Below are 22,671 nucleotides of genomic sequence, written 5' to 3' on the forward strand. Positions count from 1 at the left end.
AATTTTTCGTTTCGAAACTGGACTCTGACTGTCAATTTAATACAGCTATAAAAATTTTTAGTTACATTTTGTTCTTAATTACAATAAAACAATGAAAAGCTCTACTGCTGTACATTGTACATAGCTTAATTCTTTACACTATGCATAAACATAATTTTATTATACATAATTTTATATAATGCTAACTTGGCAGATGAAATATTATTAAGGGAGTTATCTCTAGAGATATTTTTTCGTTTTGGTAATTAGTCTTTTAAATTGCAAAAAATTCCTTCTTTTCTGTATGTTTTGATGCTAAAGTTCATTAGTGAGACTGTGAAATTTCTCATGTTGTTTCATGATATTAAACTTAATACTTAACACTTTATACTTAAACTTAAACTTCATTTGCCACCCATATACCCGTATAAGTAGAATTTTTACTGTTATGAAACTGGTTTTTTATGAAGAGATTTGGATTTTGCTTAAATTATTATTTACATGAAACCTTTTAGTAAAATATTTCTTTACAAATATATATTTATTTAAAAAAACCCTTTCGGGATAAACCACAGAATGTTTTCGGAATGAATACTCCATCTTCAGTGCTGCTACTAGGCCTAAACAATTTAAAGCCACTAAATACATGGGAGAAAACCCTTTAAATATTATAAAATTGGTATTACATTATTGCTGATAACTTTATAGGATGTTAAAATGTTATGTATATTCCCTTTATGGCAACGTAAAACTCCCAACTGGAGTCTTCACTGGCCTGCAGAGAAAATGTATATGCGGATCTTGGGTCTAGAAAAGTTGGTCGAGAACACTTCGTCTAAGGAAAATTAGTCAACAACATTTGATCGACAAACAGTTGGTCGAATGCACAATGCGTCGAATGTACAATTCGTCGACAAACATTTGTTCGAATAGATTTTTCGTCGACAAACTGTTATTTATCTTTAGGATAAAGGGATTACTGTTGACAAACGACGGATTATTGGTTTTTATTTTGTTAACTGGAATATTGTATTATACATTCCTGAATTTATTTTTTTTTGGGGTTTGGTTAATTTTTTTTCTAAATCTTAATTATTTTTAAAAACGAAAAAATTGGCTGCGGTGGGAGAATAGACAGCAAATATAAACCGATATTTTAATTAGTGATGTTGTACCGTTCTTCTTTTTGGTGTTGGCGCTCTTTCCAACGGAGCATTTCCGGACAAGTCAAATTTGGGGGCACTTACGGACAAGACGAAATATGCGAGATGCTGAGGTAAATAAATTGTTAGGGAATCGATGCATTTCCGTACAATGTTTTTGACTGCAATAATCAGTCATAATCAATAAAAAAGTAAAGAAATCGTCAAAATAAACTTCCCTCCACACTATATCCAAGGCTTAGGACTGGCAATCTATAAAATAATTTTTTTTTAATATGGTACAAAGAAACTAACTTTATATATTGGCGTGTTTCCTTATTCCCTTTGGATCTTTGTCGACGAAAAATCCATTCGATCAAATGTTCTTCGACGAATTGTACATTCGATGAATTGTCCATTCGACCAACTGTTTGTCGACCAAATGTTGTCGACTAATTTTCCGTCGACGAAATGTTCTCGACCAACTTTCCGACACCGGCGGATCTAAGGTAGCAGCCTGCGATACGCATATGACACACTTGTTTTAGCAGCAAATGAAGTCTACAATCACCGAATGGCTAAGCCGTATAATAAAAGAGGTCGGAATTTAGATTAACACCGAACAAATTAAAAATAATGGTCGTAGACAGGAAAAATACAATATGATAATATCAGCAGAAAAAACCAAATATATGACAATATCTAAATACCCACTACGATGTAAAATCGAAATTGATGGGAAAATAATAAAGCAGCATGCAATGTTTAGATATCTGGGAATAGATATAATCAGTTACGGAGATGTGGAAGAGGAAGTATGATAACAAAGCTTAAAAGTAAGTAAAGCGGCGGGATCTCTTAGTGACACAATCTGGAAGAACAAACACCTAAAACAAGACACAAAAGCAAGAATACACGGAGGAGACAAGACCTGACACATTAAATCGAGACGACTACTAGAAACAACAGAGATGAAAATACTCCGACGAATACCAGGGAAAAGTCTGTTGGATAGGGAGAGAAATGAAAACATAAGAAGATCATGCAATGTAGAAGACATAAATGGATGGGTGACAAAACGGAAACAGGAGTGGAACGAACACATTATTAGAACGGCAGAGGATAGGATAGTACTAATAGCACGAGATAAGTCACCAAATGGACGAAGAAGTACTGGCAGACCAAGAAAAAGATGGTGCGATAACTTAAATAATTTAGGAGGCTAATATTGAAGAAGAAACAGGCTTAAAGCCTACATACAAGAAGGAAGAAGAAGAAGAAGAAGAAGAAGAAGAAGAAGAAGAAGAAGAAGAAGAAGAGAGGCAAATAATAATCAACCACACATACACCAAGTGTCTAATCTCCAAGTAGTAGACAGATATGTATAGTTCTTGATAACCAACAATGGCGATAGCTCCTCAGAAATTAAGCGTAGGCTAGCAACGACCTGAACCACAATTTAAGTTAATGAAAATATGAAAAGACCAAAGAGCAACAAGGAATACTAAGCTATTGCTTCATCCGCCGCTGAAAAATGGACACTCAAAACAATCGATAGAAATAAGAACAAAGCCATTAAAACGTGGTAAACGCAAGAATTCTAAGTGTGTCCCGTGTCCTGGACAGAACACGGAATCAACTTTTCAATTCTGGAAGAGCTTCGTTGTCTAAGCGACAGGCTGTTAAAAATGTAAACCGACCGTAACTAAATTACTTTTGACACAACATTGCCAAAAGAACGTGGACTACACAACTAGTAGTAATAGTAGAAGTAGCAGAAAGAAAGGTAGAAGGCTTAATACCAAGGGAAAGATCTGCAATAGCTGGGTAGATCAACAGAAGACTTTGGTGGGAAAATTCCTACGTGAAGCCGTCCCAAGCTAACAATATCTACACTGCCGCCATACCCTGACAACGGCCTATGGAATAAGATGGAAGGAGAAGTTATTCAACCAAATTCAGTCTAAGAAATATTCACCACTTGATCATCTGCCAGATCTGTTCATAGATATAAAAGTGGAAGGGCCATGTTCTGGGGAGGAATTATGATCGGTAAAAAAATCCTTTAGTTTTCAACTTTAATAACTCGCAGGTATGTTCATTTGATTCTACAATATGTAGTTAAGTTCCTGAGAGATGCGATGAAAAAAAAATTAATTTAGCATTAATTCGCTAAAAATAATAAAAATTATCAGATAATTCCATATAGCTTTTAAAAGTTTGGTTGAGTGTATATGTTTCTCTTAATGTCCCGTGCATTCCTGCGTAGGCGTCAACCGTACATTATCTTATCAGGTGACACGTTAGATAGTCAGGAATAAATTGTTCTATTTTTAGCAGCATTGCAACGCATTTAATAACTGTGGATTCCTGTCCATTTGCGAATATTATGGAGAGTCCTTAAGAGGCAACAAATTACTATTTTAAAAACCATTTTAATGACCAAATTGAAGTTAGAAGAAAAAACTTCTCGCAAACGACACTCGTGGTTCACAGACAAAAGAAGCTGGTGCGTCATATCTGATATCAATTTGAAAATCAGAAGAAGGATCCTTACGCGTAATCAATGTTGTGCTGTACGTAATAGTACAGCACCAGAGCAAGAAGAAGAATAATAATATTAGCTCTGACTATCTGAATATTTACAAGGATATTTGTTTTTGGGTCATTCCCTGGCATCGTGTTCTCTATAAATAGTAAAAAAAATAAAAATTATGAACCAAAAATTACGCTTTGGTCCGAAAACGTAAACACCGGACAAAAACCATGAAATTCAAGAAATATAAGAGCAAGTTCCACAAAAATTGAAGCCACTAGCTAATTCACCATTATTTATAGGATATAGGAGATTCTCTTCAGAGATAGATAAAATATCAAAAGTAGACCAAAAACGAAATTTCCAAAATTAAAAGGACAAAAAGGGACAAGCTCATAGTGTCAGTGATATTTGTCCCAATAACACTAGTGACCTGTTTTTTCTCTGAATAATGGGCTTTAGTTCAAAGTTCCCTATTTATATTCATGTATACAATTATTTTATTATGAAGCTATTTCATTGCCCCAGGTCTGAACAAAACAATATATTTATTATTATTAGTGAAACAACATTGTAATGTGAAATCAGAAAAGTAATTTACATATATATTTATAAACATAATAATGAATAAATAATTTGACGGCAGCTGGAATATTTATAGGTAACAACCAGAAATTTGTTAATTTATGTATTTGTAGAAAACAGAACCCTATTTAACGGGTCAGTTCTTTGGGGATCAGAAAAAATAAACTTGAGCGCTCCATACATATGAATAAAAATTATAATTTAGCTAAGATTGTAATATTATAGAACATAATATTATTTGTATAATATTATATTAATAGATTGTAACATAATATAATTTTTCTATTCTCAATTAATTTCATCATTCACATTTATCTTTTTTATTTTTATTTATTTACATACAGTACCTCGACAACTATGGCCATTGGTACAAGAACACTAACATTAAATACATAATTAAATAACGAAAACATATAATAATTATATATATATATATATATATATATATATATATATATATATATATATATATATATATATATATATATATATATATATATATATATATATATATATATATATATATATATCGGTTTTAAAACGTTCTCCTACGTCTTCCGATGCCTAGTCGCCATTCACTTCAGTCCATCCAAAGGTCTTCATCCAATTCTCTTTCTCTCATTTCTCGATTTATGCCTTCTCTCCAGCTCAGGCGGGGTCTTCCTCTTTTTCGTCTACCATGAGGGGTCCACGTTAGGATTTGTTTCGGGAGTCGTTCTTCGGACATTCTTTGTACGTGTCCATACCATCTAAGCTGTTTGGTACTAATGTCATCTACTATTGTGTGTTTCACATTCATTATTTCCCTAATTCTGTTGTTAGTTACCCTTTCTAATCTTGATTTTCCTGCTGAGCGCCTCCAGAAATCCATTTCTGTTGCTTCAAGTTTTCTCTTGTATCTTTCTTTTATTTGCCATACTTCACTGCTGTAAGTGATTATACTCTTAACAATTGTATTGTATATTCTATGTTTGTTGTTGTTTGATATTGACTGGTCCCAGAGGATGCTATTGAGAAGGGTAATTGCTTTTCTTCCCTGGTTGTTTCTTTCTTCTATCGTCCGGTCTACGCTTCCTTCTTGTGTGATGGTCATACCAAGGTATTTATATGCGTCGCAATGTTTAATAATTTCGCCATTCCCCAGTGTAAGGTCCTGCTGTGTCCCACCGATACACATATATTCGGTCTTCTTTATGTTTATTTCCAAACCACCTTTTTTGTACTCCTCTATTAATTTCCTTGTCATATATTCTATATTAATATAATAATTATATAACTTTAACTAATGACTATGGTATTAAATCTTCTTGTATAGCTGAGTAGTTTTTAAAAACGATATAGTTTTCATGATCTCTGTAGGGTTGTTGAGCATTTCTTTAACAGTAGGTTTCATATCAAGTAATGTATACAGGTTGGTGAAAGAGTTACATTCGGTGAGGACGTGTTTCACAGTCAGGAAAACATTGCAATGGAGGCAAGTTGGACGAGTTTCTGAGGACATCAAGAAACCATGGGTAAGTTTTGTGTGGTTAATTCGGAGTCTTCTAATAATCGATGCATCTCTTCTAGTTAGAAAGTCCAAGGAGAAATGACCAATATATGGTTGGAGTTAGTATAGAGTTGTTTTACTTTGTAATCTGTTTATTAATTGTATATTGTGTGAACATTGTTTTATTTTTTTAATGTCACCGGAATTTAAAAATGACTTTCCGTCACGTTAGGCAGTTACAAAACTCGTTATTAGGACTTGCTAACATACGTAAATTTTAACAGTTGTGTCCAGATTTTACCGTCACATAGCTTCTGGTAATAGGTGTGACCCCAGATGTCCCTGTTAACCATTAACTTTCGCATGATCATGTACCTAGTAGTGGTAAACTATCTATGTTAACAACAATGTACTCATCATTGAATGTTAAGAGTATAATCTTTTAGATATCTTTCTAAGTGTAATATACAATTTTAATATAATAAAAGTATACAGTAGAACGTCGATAATCCGGACGTCAAAAATCCGGACCGTCAATAATCCGGATTTCTATCTAGCAAACATATCTGATTCTTTTAAAATAAATTAAGAACTTCGCTGCGAAAAACGAACATCTACCGCAGTTCAAAAATATTTTACACATTTTTTTAAAAGCCCAAATAGTGTCTGATGTTTTTACTGTACACATGGTGCTATTATAAATTAATTACAATATAGTGTTTAAACATAAAAAATGTTTTGATTAATTTCACCTCTAAGAGAAAACATAAAATTTTATAACGTTTGTTGTACTTTAATGTGTATACTGGCCTTTTTTGAGGTAATTTCGATAATCCGGATAATTTGATAATCCGGATGGGGTCCGGTCCCAATTAATCCGGATTATTGACGTTCTACTGTATACAAATTTAATAATCCTTTTTTCTAATTATACAGGGTGTCCCGAAAAGATTGGTCATAAATTATACCGCACATTCTGGGGTCAAAAATAGTTCGATTGAACCTAACTTACCTTAGTAAAAATGTGCTCATAAAAAAAGTTACAGCCCTTTGAAGTTACAAAATGAAAATCGATTTTTTTAATATGTATATCGAAAACTATTAGAGATTTTTTATTGAAAATGGACATGGGGCATTCTTATGCCAGGAACATCTTAAAACAAAATTATAGTGAAATTGTTCCAGCCCAAAAAAATTGTATGGGGTTTTGTTCCCTTAACCCCCCCCCCCCCAAACTTTTGTGTACGTTTCAATAAATTCATTATTGTGGTACCATTAGTTAAAAACAACGTTTTTAATACTTTTTTGCCTCTTGGTATTTTTTAGATAAGCCAGTTTTTATTAGGATGCGGCTTCTTTTTTAATATGTTTATATAAAAATTTTATGAGGGTTTTGTTCCTTTAAACCCCCCCAATGTTTGTGTACGTTCCAATTAAACTATTATTGTGGTACCGTTAGGTAAACACAGTGTTTTTAAAACTTTTTTGCCTCTTAGTCTCTAGTCACCTTTTATCGATATGTGGCTTCTTTTTCAAAATATACCTAAAAATCTAATTTATAAATAAATTTTCAGATTATTAACAGCTCTCTATAATCGTACTTAACCCTATACAAATATGTGGTGGATTCTACAAGTATTCAAAATATCTCGATAAACACTGGCTTATCGAAAAAGTACTAAGAGGCAAAATTTCTTTAAAAATATCGTCTTTACCTAATAGTGCAACAATAATAATTTAATTGGAACGTACACAAAAGTTTTGGGGGGTTTAAAGGAACAAAACCCCCATAAAATTTTTATGGGGTGCACAAATTTCACTTTATTTTTTTTTCAAGATGTTGCTACTATAAGAATGCCCATCTCCATTTTCAATAAAAAATCTCTAAGAGTTTTCGAGATATGAAAAAAAATCGATTTTCAGTTTGTAAGTTCAAAGGGCTGTAACTTTTTTTGTGTGCACTATTGTATATAAGTCAGTGAGGTTCAATCAACCTATTTTTCACCCCAGAATATGTGGTATAATTTATGACCAATCTTTTCGGGACACCCTGTATACAATTGACGTCGTATTCGCATTATAATCTTAAGAAATTTAAAATGATTATGTTTTATCTCATCTCTGATCGGAGTATTTTTTAACACTTGTATAAAATTTAAAAAATTACAAATAATAGGTAGATATATGCTTACATTTCCTTTAAATAAAATGACAATTTGAAAAGAAATAGTCACTTCAATGATATATGTAAAACTATTTTTTTTTCAAAGCCTAAACCCTATCAAAACAGTGGATTATTTTATTTGGCGTTAAACTCCCTTTAGTTTTTTCCCCCGATCATTAGAAGTGTGTGTATCTAGAACAATAACATTGTTAACTCCGTTCCTCCACAGAGTTTATCTGATAAAAACCAGCCGCACTCTTTATTTCCTTTTTCTTCGTGGTTTCCCTTCTGCAGAAAAGGAAATTACAAATTGCCATAGGTATTCTTTCCCGGCTTAGATAACTTCGGTAACCTTTGTGCATTTTTCAACAAGAACAAAACATTCTCATATTTCAGTCCCGTACGCTCCACAAAAAGTCTCTGCGCGGTACATTACACTTCCGTGATGTTGTATGTATTTCTTATGGTAGGAAAACGAGGTAGTCGGGAGGCTGGATGCTGGGCCGGTGCTTTTACCTTTACTAAATTTTGAGATGCTGCTGCTGCAATCGTTTGAGGTAGCTATGATATCGGAGGTATTAGTTGAAAATCTATAGAAATAGTTTCTCTTAATATAAGAATTGTAATTGTGGTTAAATCCTTATATACAGGGTGTCCAGAAACTCCACCGACAAACGAAGACAGGAGATTCCTCAGATAATTTTAAGACAATTTAACCCAATTCACCTAGTCCGAAAATGCTTCTTAAGGGAGCTAGAGCTCTTTGAAGATGGCGTCATGAAATTAGTTTTTCTAAAATACCTCCAGAACGCTTCTATCTAGAAAAACGAAAATTAGTATGCATATTTACTTTTCAGAGATAAATCGATTCCATCCATTGCAAATTTCTAGTACCGGTCATAGGCGTCCGTTTTGGGTAGAGCAACGGGTATTTTATCGCATAACTTTTTTGTCCTTAACTTTTATGCATTTTTGACACCGGATTATTAAATTGTTAGGTATTCTAGTACTAAAAGGTACTCTTGCTTGAAGTCGGTAGGTTTTCTAGAAAAATCGATTTGAAAGTTTTTCGTTTTTGGAATTTGAAAAAGAAATTGAAAGAACTTTTCAACAAAAAACGAAGTATTTTACCAACATAAAGTAAAAGTAACTTTTAGTACTCGAATACCTCATAATTTAATAATCTAGTGTCAAAAATGCTCAAAAATTCAAGACAAAATAGTTATGCTATAAAATAACTGTTGACCTACCCAAAACGGACGCCTATGACCATTACTAGAAATTCTCAATTAATGAAATCGATTTATCTCTAAAATATAAATAAATGTACCAGTTTTCGTCTTTCTAAACAGTTTTTTTTAATTTTTTTTTTAATTCAAAAAGCGAAAAATTTTTAAATCCATTTTTCTGGAAAACGGTGTGTCCTATCGATTTAAAATAGCAGTACCTTTTAGTACTAGACTACTTCACAATTTAATAATCCAGCGTCAGAAATGCATAAAAGTTAAAGATAAGAAAGTTATGCGATAAAATAACCGTTTCCCTACCCAAAACGGACGCCTATGATCGGTACTAGAAATTTGCAATGGATGGATTAGATTTATGTCTTGAAGATAAATACGCGTACCAATTTTTGTTTTTCTAAATAGAAGCGTTCTGGAGGTATTTAAGAAAATCTAATTACAAGACGCCATCTTCAGAGTTCTAGCTCCCTTAGCTAGGACTAAGGACATTTTCGGACTAAGTGAATTGGGTTAAATTATCTTAAAATTATCTGAAGAATCTCCTGTCTTCGTTTGTCGGCAGAGTTTCTGGATACCTTGTATAGACATTGAAATTGGATATTTTTAACCCATTATTTTTTCCAACTTAGAATTATATTTTCACTCGAGTATTAAATAAAAATGTAGTTTTTCTTTCAATATACAGGGTGATTGATTAGTAGATTAAAGCTCAATAGCTCCGCTATAGTAATAGATAGCAATAAAAGTTAATAACAAAAATTTTAGCCACCTTTGAGCTTCACATTACAAAATAAGTTAGAATGTTAGAGGGTGTTCGATAACACAGTGGCAGACCTAACTTTTATTTTTTTTAAATGGAACACCCTATATTTTATTTTATATTCGACATTATGTTACCTTCTCCATCACAAAAATATAAAGGTTTGTAATGTTATACAAGGTATTTACAAAGTTATAACCAATTTTGTATGAAAATCGTAACAAGTTCAACTCCCTGTATAAATAAAAATAAGCACAACAGCAATGGTCTATTAATGCCACATTTTTTTATTCATTATCAAAATTTTTAAGAATTATTGATATTGCTAATTTTCTTTATATCAAATACAGGGTGAGTCAAAACGCAAGTACATTATTTTCTCAGTAATATTAAATGGAACACCTTGTATTTTATATCATTATTGAAAAGTAACATTAACGTACTTTAATTTTTATATAACATTCCCTATGCCCTTATTTATTAGTTTTCGAGATATTTTCATTTTTCAGAGCAAATTATTTTAGGTGTTTAAATTTATCTAAATTTTAAGTAAGCCATGACTGAATTGACAATTGAAGATTACCGATTATCAATCCGGTAATCAATGTAACACTGTAGCAAATAAAGAAATAAAAATAATTGATTAGTAATGCATTTTACAAACAAAAACACAACCACTGCATGCAACATTTTTGAAACAATTAAGAACTATCTTTTTATGTAAATGCAACAAATAAACAAAGAAAATTAGTAATAAATTTTACAAAAAAACACACAAACATAAAATACAATATTTTGTGAAGACAATTAAACACGACTTTTGTATGTAAATGTAACAATGTAACAAATAAAGAACGAAACATAATTTATCAGTAATACATTTTGCAAAAAAACATGTTAGAAAAAATTAGAAGCTACTTTTAACAAAATATTTTTAATATTTTATTACATAAGGTGTTCAAAATTATCTCCTAACCCATTTATGTACGCCTAAAAACGATCATTGATTGAGCTACTTACTCTACGGAGCATTTGTAAATTAACACATCGAAATACACTTTGTATTCTATTTTTCATCTCATCCTTTGTTGTTGGAGGTATTTTATAAACTTCATTATTAACGTAACCCCAAAAAAATCAGTCCAGTTTATTAAATTCTGGTGATTTGGGTGGCCACGCTACTGGTCGATTGAAAAATGAAAATATCTCGAAAACTAATAAATTTAGACATAGGGAATGTTATCTAAGAATTAAAGTAGGGTAATGGTACTTTTCAATAGTGATATATTTGTAATGTGAAGCTCAAAGGTGGCTAACATTTTTGTTATTAACTTTTATTGCTATCTATTACTATAGCGGAGCTATTGAGCTTTACCCTACTAATCAATCACCCTGTATGCATTCCCATCAGCAACTTATCAGTTGCCATTTAGAGTACGTAATGTGAGATTCTGCCCCTCAGGACTAGCGACTACAACTAGCAGACTAGCAAACCTGTTGCTCATTGGCTGACTAATGCCTCTATGGCTCTGTGGAAGGTTGTCACTCCATCTTTTGTGCGGTCGGTCGATACTTCTTCTGCCGATTGGTGATTTATCTCTTGCTATTTTGACCACATGTGTCTCCCCCATTCTACTTATGTGATTATTGCATTATTTTTTTATTTAGTATCCTTTTTTTATATACTGTACGTTACATTTTCTTCTGTCTTCATTCTTCTTTAGATATCTCAGCGTATTTCCTGTAATTATTCTCAGCACTCTCATCTCTGTTGTTTCTAGTAGTCTTTGTTTTGTGGGCCTATCGGGTCTTGTTTCTGATACATATGTTTATTGGTTTTACACTGGCTACAAAAATTCTTGACTTTGTCGTGTGCTAATATATTGGTTTCGCCATTACAGTGTTATTAAGGCATCCTGTCGATGTCGGTCTATTTACTTCTTGTATTTGATTTCTTACTTTTTTGTCCTGTCTCCTTATTATCTAGTCTGTGCAATTCCAAGGTATTTTATTTCCATTACTTGCTAAATACTGATGACACCAATTTCAATTTTACATCTGACTGGGGCTTTATGGATTACTATTGTTTTAGTTTTCTGAAATAAAATTTTTATATGGACTTCTTTTGCTCTTATGGTAAATCTGAGGGCTATTAATATTGCGTCGGCGTCGTCTGCGTAACAGTATTTTTAGTTCTTTGTTGCCTTATTATTATTGTGTATACCGGCTGGTGAAACGGGCCATAGGAAACTCATTGTAAAATTCTAAACTGTTGAATTCCTGCTTCCCTAATTATTTTACATTAAAAGTCATGAGAGAATATTTGTAGAGAACTGAAATCTGTATTAAAATCAAAAGTTAAAATTGTTCTACGATTTAAACGCACTCCAAAATTTTGAAAAATATAATACATTTGCCATAGTAGGTATGTGTGTAAAAATTAGGCCTATTTTTAACTGACATTGCTCACACCATTGACCGAATAAAAAATCTTTATTATTAATACTTTCTCCGCAACTGAGGGAGTCTTATCAACTGCAATGTTTTTAAACAATAAATCATAAAATAAAAATATTGACAGTTCAAAAATGTGAAAATAATAACTTATTATGACATATTATTGCACTGTGTGTGGCCTAATTTTGGGCTGAAAACTAAAAAAATGTATTAAATTTTTACAAAATTTTGGAATATGTTTAATTCGTAGAACAATTTTAACAGTTGTTTTCAATACTGATTTCAATCCTCTACAAATAGTTTCTAATGTCTTTTGATGTAAAATAATTAGGGAAGCAGGAATTCAACAGTTTAGAATTTTACATTGAGTTTCTTATGGCCTGTTTTCCAATTCACCACCCGGTATATATATACATAATAATTATCGTTATGATTATATTGAAGAGCATAGGGCTCAATGAGTCACCCTATGTTATTCCACTGCCTATGTCTATAGGTTCTGTAAGTTATCGTATCTATTCTGACTTCCATTTTGTTATTTTGGTAGATGTTTACAATAGCTTTTATGATATCTAGGAAAACTTTTATAGTTTGCCTTGTTTCTACTTTGTCAAATGCTTCCTTCAAATCAATTGAACATAAAAATTATACTCTAGTGATTATAATTTTATTAACAATTGTTATTAATTAGTGACACAATATTTCAGTAATTCGTTTGCTATTTACCTGGAACTCTTCTGTTCTTCAGATTTTCAACTGTTTTTCAAACTTCCTGCTTCTTCGTTTGTGGTAATTTCTGGTGTTTCCGGTTATAGAACCATTTGTTATTCCTCTGCATAGAGCCTTTTTAAAATACTCAATCCATGTATCCTTTTCTGTGTGTTTGGGTTCAATTAGTTCTTTTACTTCCGTTTTTGACCTTTTATAAATTGCCATATTTTCTTTGTCGGGCCAAAAAAGTCATGTTCAATTTTTTTCGAAAAACGTTTTACTTCCGTTTTTTGACCTTTTATAAATTTCCATATTTTCTTTTTCAGGCCATAAAAGTCATGTTCAATTTTTTTCGAAAAACGTTTCTAGTGACCATTGTGTTTATTCTTCTTACAAGTGTAATTTGTTCACTTGCAATTTGTTTTCAAGAAGTTTATTTCGATGAAAACAAATTTTTTGAGCTGTTTCGTATGGGCTATGAGATCTGATTGTTATCTAGTGATTGTTAAACTGGATATCGTCGACCTAATATAAAAAATGCATAAGTCCAAAATATTCAATTTTAGACTTTTGATGGCATCTGCTAACATTATGCCAAAGATATGTACGGCTGTGTTTTCTTCTAATTTACTTTACAAGGTTTTGCTAAAATTGTGAAAATGAAATCTGCACAAGTCCGCTCTTGTTAGTGGCCAGAAAGTTTAAACGTATTGGTGCTTTTCTGACGTTTATACAACTAAAAGTCTTTTCATTGTAAACAGGTGAGATAAAGGTTAATAAAGATAAAAGTTAGACTACAATAAAGCGTTTGATAAAGTAAAACATGATCGACTCATGGAAATTCTGAAAACTAAAAACATAGATGAAAGAAATTTAATAACACAACTCTATTACAATCAGCGAGCAATAGTAAGAATTAAAAATAAACATCTGAAGAAATGGAAATAAAGAGAGGAGTCGGGCAAGGCTGCATACTATCACCTCTATTATTTAACGCTTATTCTGAAGAGGTAATGCGAGGAACTCTGGAAGATGAAACAGTCGGCATAAGAGTAAATGGAGTCTTAGTTAACAACATCAGATATGCAGATGATACAGTAATAATAGCCGATAGTTTACCAGACCTGCAAATACTCAAGAGTAAAATAGTGAGGTGTAGTAGGGAGTACGGACTCTGTCTCAATATCAAAAGACGAAGTTTATGAAAGTAAACAACCATAATACTAACAAAATCTTGATAGTAGAGGGCCAGCAGATCGAAAGAGTAAAAAAGTAAACTTACCTAGGAACACTTATAACAGAAAATAATGACTACACTGCAGAAATCAAAGTCATAGTCGAAAAAGCACGTTCTAATTTTATGAAAATGAAAAAGGTCCTATGTTGCAAAAATTAAATAGTATTAGCTCTTAAAGTACGCCTAAGAAAATGTTACGTATACAGTCTACTATACTATGGAGTGGAATCATGGACGTTAAATGTAGAGACAATGAGACGACTTAACGCCTTTGAAATGTGGACTCATAGAAAAATTATGAGGGTTTCCTGGATAGATAGAGTTACCAAAAACGAAGTACTGAGAGGAATAGGTAAAGAGAAGGAAGTTGAACTTACATACAATTAAAGAAAGAAAACTACTACAGTATCTCGGACATGTGCTGCGGGGCGAGAAGTATGGCATCCTGCGACTCATAATGCAAGGAAAGGTAGATGGCAGAAGAAGCATCGGAAGAAGATGAGTTTCGTGGCTGAAGAACCTGAGAGAATGGTTTGGATGCAGCTGAAAACAACTATTTAGAGCTACTGCCTCAAAAATTAAAATAGCTATGATGATTGCCAACATCCGTAGCGGAGATAGCACCTGAAGAGGAAGAAAGATAAAGGTACAAGTTAAAGGTTAAAATGACACAACGTATTGGTTTATAATTAAACATTTGATAATTGTTTAGGGACTTAAGAAATGTTCACATTACATCGCCGGTCCGGAAGAAGAATGACGTAACTGCAAATTTTGTTAGTTTCTATTTGTTGCGTAGTTATCTTCTAAAATACTGTGTACAGATGATACAAAAGCGACAGAACTGTAAATATGTGCTGAGACACAGTGACTACAGAGTAGTTGCGTCGTTATTGAAATACGCACCATTTTAGACCTTGTTTCAGATGAATAATGACGCAACTGTAAGGCCCGGCGCAAATTGAACCTAAGCGAGACACAACCTGGGGTGACCCGTGCATTTATTTTTCTAGCGGACCGCATATTGAACATCACCCAACCCAACTGTTGGCTATCGACGTGGCGAATAGAGGCGGGCAAAATAAGTGCGGACATGTAACGGTTACTTTTGATACCGGGGCCTAGATTCCGTGCACTGTAGATATCTACATGTCGCTTTCTATCGATATTTGAATATTAAATATATGAATTTTTAGCTTTAATTGAATTATTTTCTAGTTTTGCTCTAGTTTATCAATTAGAGTATAACCTAGCAAAACTAGAAAATAATTCAATTAAAGCTAAAAATTCAAATATTTTGATATTCAAATATCGATAGAAAGCGACATGTAGATATCTACAATGCACGGAATCTAGGCCCAGTTCTCAGTGGTACTGAGTACAAATACTGATTACAAAATACTTGTGTATCTGATCCTTGTATTGAATTGAGTAGGCAACTTTAAGTCGGTATTTCCGTACTTGTAACTAGTAACGTTTCGAAAATATCGAATTTGATTATAAGCGGGTGCATAAAAAGATATCTTACACTGAGTATTTTATTTCTGCACATAATACCTACATATTTAAAATAATAGGTCTGGATCCCGCGTATGAAAAAAAAAGTTGATTAATAGCAAGCTGAAAATTTGTTAATAGCTTAAGGGTGTCTATTCGGACAAACTTTGATATATGGGAACACTGGAACAGGTCTTAACTGTGGAACAGGTTAAAAATTTGCAACGGTCAGACCACGAAAACGGCACATGTATTTTGTCCGACAGAACAGACTTAAACTCTTCGAACAGACATTAAAGTCTCAAGCAAAAATCAGATTGCTATTTATCACCAAATGGGCGTTTTAATGAGTGGAACATGTAGAATATGTCAAATGACAGGAATTAAGACAGGTGATAAATAGCAGTCTGATTTTTGCATGAGAGTTTAATCTCTGTTCGGAGAGTTTAAGTCTGTTTTGTCGGACAAAATAAATGTGCCGTTTTCGTGGTCTGACCGTTCCAAAATTTTAACCTGTTCCACAATTAAAACTGCCCCTGTTACAGTGTTCCCATATTTCAAAGTTTATCCGACTAAACACCCTTAAGCTATTAACAAATTTTCAGCTTGCTATTAATCAACTTTTTTTTATACGCGGGATCCAGACCTATAATATCTCCCCTACTGATCGGTCATAACTCATATTCCTCAATTTACTGCTCGGATCACAATTATTTACAATTACTGCAGGTCATAATTCATAATCCCTCCGCTATGGATCGGTCATAAAAAATAACACTATCTGCATATTTCGTTTATAATTTTTAAGCATAAACAAAAAAGTAATATGTAATAAACAAAAATGTAATATGCCGACAAGTTGAATTTTAGGGTAATACGATATTTTATCGATCACGGTTGTAAGTAAAATGAATCATTTTTCACACTATTTTTCTAATAATGTGTTTTTGTAAAGGCATAATTTTGATTATTAATTTCGTATCGCCGCTTATTTAGTCTACCAAAAGTTTTCAGAGTTTAATGACAAAGACAACGCAGTTTTCACTCGGGGTGTTGAATATGCTAATATTTTTATTTATCATAATAAATTGTACTTAGGTACACTTCGCGTCAAAAAAAAAACTGGTACAATTGATACTAAAAACTAAAACAATTGTAATTTTCCGTCATCTCAATTATGTATCCATACATTGATTCGTGCTTTATTATAATTTATGAGAATATTTCAATTCAAAAATAATGATAGATAATAAATCTTGACATGAGTTTAAATTATTATGTTTTAATGTCAAATCGAGAGGTGTGATTGGTTTCTCATAAATTGTAGGACAAAACTGCATTAAGTTGTGTAGAATAAATAAAACACAATGGAAAAATTAAAAATTTAATTTGAAATTAATACAAAATGTGAAAAGTGAACAAGTGTGTAATTTAAATATATGTATTACAATTCGAAATATACATTTTAAACGTTATTTTTTTGTATTTAGATTTAGTGTAATTCCGTTATCTGTGATGGCAACAAGGAAGTGATTCACGAACAATAATTGTCAGTCTGAACACAGGTTTACATTGGGAAAAAAAGTGTACCAGTTTTATATGACGCGAAGTGTACCAACCGTATTCATTTCAGATATGTCCAACTCCAAACAAAAACAAGTAAAAATAAACATCTGGCGGTGAGTCACGCGTGCCACGGCTCAAGAAAACTGTACGCCGATGACAAACGTTCCCAAGCGAGACCTTCGAACGCATGAACTGATAGTAGGATGCGAAAAACTGTCTACGCAGTTCGCCGGTGCAGGTTGTGTCTCGCTTGGGTCAATTTACGCCGGGCCTAAATAGGGTTGAAAATGTGGGGACTAAATTAAGATAATGAAATTTGGACCAGTAGGGATGAACATAAAAGTCATCACTGTAAGAATGAACGGCATTCTAAGTATTAAAAAATAGTTTTTTGTTACAGAAAAATTTTAAGATCAAGAATGACGCAACTGTAGATAGGGTTGAAAATGGGGGGATTAAATTAAGATAATGAAATTCGAACCAATAGGGATAAAAATAAAAGCCCACCATTATAAGAATAAACGCCATACGGATGCTTTTGGACGATTAATGCTCATTTAATCCATATTTCAAATATTTAAATCGTTTTTTGCTTTCCTGAAAAATTTGGCTTTTGCAGTTCCGTCATTCTTATTCAGGACCGGCGGTATTTAGTTGTATGCAAGTGGAGTTATGCACAGTTAGTTTTTTGCCTTTCTCGTAAAATCAGGTTATTTGGACTTATGCATTTTTCACATTAGGCCTACGATATAAGGAAATATGATTTTAATTTTTATAATAGATCCATATCCTAGAGATTTTAGCTCCTCGACTAATAAAAAATGGTTTCCCACCTTTGTTTATTTTTTAATACGTAAATAATATAGTAGAGTTCTCACTTTGTGCTTCGTTATTTTCCCTTGAGATGCCCTTAGTACAAAGTTAACTTGACACTATCGCGATAGATGTTTCTATTTTCTTCTATTTCTCTACACTTTATTTGACGTGTGACATGTAGCTAAATAATATTATGTAATATATCCGCATACACATATTACTCTTTGTTTTACGACAATCCTATATTGTTTAAAAATACCAACTGCCAAATTATCAAATAAGTATTTAAAAAGTTTAACTTTAAAACTTTAATTTCAGAAATCGAAAATTATTGTTTTTTTGTGCCTATATTTTCGCCTAGAACACGAGTCGAGAGATATTACTTCAACAAAAAAATTATACAAGATAAAAGTTTAGTTTTTAAATTTTACATATTATTATAATTAATATTTGTTAAGATTTGTCGTTTAAAAAATAGCAATAAGTGGGAAAAAAAGTTAAAAAAGATGGAGTTTCTACTTGAAATTATTTCGACACCGTAATATGACTTACAGACTTCATTTCATGTTCCACCTAGAAAGACGTCTGTAATAAGACTGAAACGTGTCAAATTTCGTTAGGATCGGTCTAATAGTTTCATAATAATTTTGCAGCCGCTTTATAAAGTTAGAATAAGCTGAATATGAAAATTGTTTGTTATAAAGTGGTCGAAAAAATTTAACTTTTTTGCATTTTTACCCAACTATTGCCAGTTTTTTAAGAACACTTAATTTTCAATTTAGAGCTAGTCAAATATTATGTCAAACTTTTAACTTCTATAATTTTTTAGTAGGAACCATATATCTCGAGTTAAAGTCCAAAATATGGGCGCAAAGAGCAAACATTTTCGATTTTTTTTAGATTTTGACAAATAAAAAAATAAGCACAAAGTTTGCGACTGGCGCATATCTTGATTATTGATACAAGGTACGTCCTGGAATGATTCCAGCAAATAAGTAGACTCCTATTAGTCTGGGCTGATTAATTATCAGAGAATAGGCCATTTTTGGGAAAAGGTATCTATGCAAAGTCCTCAGATAGTGTGCTACTTTTTTTATAAACAAAATGGCGCCCGAAAATCGTGTTTTTTCCAATTATTGCTATATAACTCCGATGATTTTAACTTTACAACACAAACACTGAAATAAAAATTCACCGTGATTAAATTCTGCATAGAACCGTATTTTCCCGATCTGCTCCGACGAAAATTTTCCTCGGAAAATGCGGGTTTTCCCAACAAAATCTTTAATTTTCAAATAAAGTTTTACATAAGTAATTATCTACCAATAATTAAATAATTTGGTGACTTAAAAGCCTTCTTGGTTTAGATTATAGTTCCAGAAGCTGGTGAAAATTAAACTAATATTTTACCAACAATTCAATTGTTAATTAATAATTTACGGTCGCAATAATAACCAAAATAATTATGATACACTGATCAAACTTTGAAATCTTATAAAGATGAGATGCATATTTAACATTTTATCAACAAAATATTATTTTTTTGCAAAATCTTTAAATGTTTAAAAAAAAATAGTTATAAACAAATTAACGTTTCTCAGAAAGTTTTTATTATATTATAATTTTAAAAAATAGCTAACATGCGCATTTCGAATATCTTGAAAATGAATGCTTTAAAACTTTTTTGCAACCATTTGCAAAAAAGTTATGAAACAGCAAAATTAACATACCATTACTACGGTGTTTACAAATTTTTTTAATTGTTTCAAAGCGTAGAAGTGAGTTTAAAGTACAAGCTAATTATTTACAAAAAATATCGATTATCAGTTTAATGGTTATATTTTAAGTAAAGATTATAAATATATTTTTTTGTAATTTACACGCGTGAAAGTAGACTAATACAGTACTGTAGCTAAAATTTTCACTCGGAGCGACGACCGGCCGCGCAACGTACACTTTTAGTAAATAATGTGTGAACTTCGAGTGAACATTTTAGCTCCTACTCTGTATCAGGCCTACTTTTGCGCTAAAAATTACAAAAAAAAGTATATTTAATCTTTGATTAAAATATAACCATTGCACTAATTTTTGACATTCTTTGTGAGTAATTAGTTTGTACCATAGACTCACATTTAAGCTTTGAAACAATTAAAGCAAATTATAAACAACGGAGATATCGTATATTTGCTTTGCTGTTTCATAACTTTTTTGCAAATGGTTGTAAAAAATTTTTAAAGCATTCATTTTCACGACTTATGAAACGCATTTTAAGTATTTTTTAAAATTAGAATATAATGAACAATTTCTGAGAAATTTTAAATTGTTTATAACAATTTTTTTAAACATTTAAAGATTATGCAAAACAATGAAAAAAATTATATTTTGTCGACAAAATATTAAATAGGCATCACACCTTTATAATCTTTCTAAGTTTGATCAATGTCTCATGATTATTTTTGTTATTATTGCGACTGTAAATTGTTAATTAACAATTGAATTGTTGCTAAAATATTCGTTTCATTTTCACCGGCTTCTGAATTTATAATCTATACCAAGAAAGCTTTTATTTCACCAAGCTATATACTTACTTACTTACTTAAGCCGTTCTCTTGTACCTTACGGTGTCGAGGTGCCAAGCTATATAATTATTGATAAATAATTACTGGCCCAAAAAATTTATTTGAAAATTCGAGATTTTGTTGGGAAAACCCACATTTTCCGAGGAAAATTTTCGTCGGAGCAAATCGGGAAAAACATGCCTCTATGTAGAATTAAATTGGGGTGAATTTTTATTTGAGTGTTATTGATGTAAAGCTAAAATCTTCGGAGTTATAGAGCAATAATTGGAAAAAATGTAGTACACTATCTGCGGACTTTGCATACCTATATTAATAATATATAGGATCTTATTATTCGATTCCAGCAATAAAATTGCTGGTAAATAACCTTTCTGTGTACTTTACTAATTAGACCAACGTATTATAACTATTTTTTTTCAAAATTTAAAGATTATGCAAAAAAAAAGAAAAATATATATTTTGTCGATAAAATATTAAATAAGCATCTCATCTTTATAATATTTATAAGTTTGATCAATGTATCATCATTATTTTGGTTATTATTGCGATCGTAAATTGTTAATTAACAATTGAATTGTTGCTAAAATATTCGTTTAATTTTCACCGGCTTCTGGAATTACAATACATACCAAGAAAGCTTTGATGTCACTAAGTTATTTAATTATTGATTAATAATTACTTTCCTAAACCTTTATTTGAAATTGTGAGTTTTTGTTAGGAACACCCGCATTTTCCGAGGAAAATTTTCGTCGGAGCAAATCGTGAAAATCAGATCTCTATGCAAAATTTAATTGCGGTGAATTTTTATTTGGGTGTTTTTGTTGTAAAATTAAAATCTTCGGAGTTATAGAGCAATAATTGAAAAAACACGATTTTCGTGCTCCATTTTGTTTATAAAAAAAGTAGCACACTATCTGAGGACTTTGCATACCTATATTATTAATATATAGGATCTTATAATTCGATTCCAGCAATAAAATTGCTGGTAAATAACTTTTCCATGAATTTTGCTAATTAGCCCAGAGTATTATATTTTCCCCTATTTTAACTGCCTATAATTTCTAAACGGCTTAAGATAGAAATATGCGGTTTTCGCTGAAATGTTTTATTTTAGTAAAAGCTTTGTTTGAATCGATTTAATGCCGCATTTTTGAAAAAAACGTTGTTGACTTTTTTTATGGAACACCCAGTATGTTTTTTGTAAATTGAAAGAACGGTCATTCAGCTATCCAGCGATATATAAAAAAAAATTAAAATCGGTTCCGAAATGACTGAATAATTAAGTTTTAAAATGAGAGGTGCAACGTGGATATCACGTAACTAAATAACATAGGATTAAAATAGCTATGCAAATTGATATCATGTTATGTGATTTCCACGTTGCACCTCTCATTTTAAAACTTAATTACTCAGTCATTTGACAACCGATTTGGAAAAAGTGATGAACTAGCTGCTTATAACGCTGGATAGGTGAATGACTATGCATTCTTACTATGCAATGACTTACCTATGCATTTTTCGGAGACAACATTTCGTTTCTTACTTTCGGTCCCGCCGTGAAACGATAAAGATTGTCAATTTGTGTTCTTCCTTGCAAAGGAGGCGTGGATCTCCATTCAAAATTGTTTCTGCTAATAAATGATGTACCTGCTGTTTCAATTGTTGAATTATTTTGATTCAAGTTCATATCATCACTACTCGAAGAATTTTCGGAATACTCGTCTGAACTATCTTTGTATACTGCAGGCTGCTCGTATTCTTGATCAGCTTCTGATACTTCACTTTCACTAGTTATGGAATCGTTGTCATCCTCCTCATACCACGTACGTAAGATTTCCTCATAACTATTATCGTTGGGGTGAACGGATCTTTTTCTACTCGAGGATGCCATAATGCTGGCCTGAAAATA

Source organism: Diabrotica virgifera, chromosome 1, assembly GCF_917563875.1.
Source record: "Diabrotica virgifera virgifera chromosome 1, PGI_DIABVI_V3a".
Taxonomy (NCBI): Eukaryota; Metazoa; Arthropoda; class Insecta; order Coleoptera; family Chrysomelidae; genus Diabrotica; species Diabrotica virgifera.